Raw genomic sequence first — 994 nt, 5'->3', positions numbered from 1 at the left:
TTTGCGTTCCCGTTAATCCTCGTTCCTTTTGCCTCGTAACCACCCGGAATAATCTGCGGCGAGAAGACAGGAGGCTGCGGTGGACCCTTCCCCCCAGCAATGCTGCCGTCCCAGCCAAGGAGCCCCCTGCTGCAGCCGCCCCTCAGCCAGAGCAGGGCCAGGAGCCCCCCCCGTGCTGTCCCACGGGCACTGAGAACCAGCTGCGTTTCCTGCGCGAGCGCCTCGCGGTGCCTGGGGCGAGTCAAGCGCAACACCCCAACGCCGGTGATTTCAAGGGAACACTATCAAAGCAGATTTTTTTTTTTTTTTCCTTTACTTGGTAGGAATTTGGGGGGAAATCTCCCTGTGCAGAGGATGCTGCAGCCTTGCAGCTCTTAGAGATGGAGGGAACTCTCCGCAGGAGTGGGATCCCAGGGATCCTGCTCCTGAGCCACGCTTACCTGATGACGAGGGGCGGCTGCAGGGCGGGTGCGGATGGGGAGGTGACGGCGTTGCCAGGATGGGGCCGGTGCACGCGGCGGCTGCGTAGCGCCTCCCCTTGCCTCTGGTGCCGCTTCACGGCACCGCGTGTCCGAGGGAACGGCAAACACTGCTCGCTCCGCGTGGCCCTGCCCGCGAAAGGCCGGGGGAGCTGCAGCCCCTGCTCTGCTGGCCCCGCTTCTGCAGAGGGAGAACCCAAATCGCCACTGAGAGAAAGGGGGAACCGGTCCCGAGTGGGGCATGGTGCCTGTGCCTCACCCCCTCGCTGTGGTGCCCGGTTTGGCTCAGCGGAAGCTCCGATGACATCTCCGCGATTCCGCGTACTCCAGCGAGCAATGGCAGGAGTCCTGTAAAAACTGGAGGCGTTGAGAGCGATTCTCTGTTGCTGGGACTTGACGGGGAAGGAGCCTGAAGGTGGGAAAGGCAGAAGCATTAACGAGTCCGGTTTTAAAAGGACAAATCCGAGGCCTGCAAAGGCAGGCGACGCGGTTTCGTGCTGCCTCAGTTACTGTGG

General features: G+C 62.3%; 1 protein-coding gene across 1 annotated transcript in view; it reads left to right on the top strand.

Moving 5' to 3' along the window:
• Positions 1-211, top strand: part of ASXL2 (ASXL transcriptional regulator 2) — a 69,424-nt gene extending 69,213 nt beyond the window's left edge. Inside the window, exon 12 of the transcript XR_004842616.1 lies at positions 201-211. The gene's annotated coding sequence lies outside the window, so the exon portion shown is untranslated. The remainder of the gene's footprint in view (positions 1-200) is intronic.
• Positions 212-994: the final 783 nt, after the last annotated feature.

This window comes from Egretta garzetta, unplaced genomic scaffold (assembly GCF_000687185.1).
Source record: "Egretta garzetta isolate BGI_Z169 unplaced genomic scaffold, ASM68718v1 scaffold510, whole genome shotgun sequence".
Classification (NCBI taxonomy): Eukaryota; Metazoa; Chordata; class Aves; order Pelecaniformes; family Ardeidae; genus Egretta; species Egretta garzetta.
The sequence above is the reverse complement of the archived record's forward strand: the minus strand, read 5'-3'. Positions and strand labels throughout refer to the sequence as shown.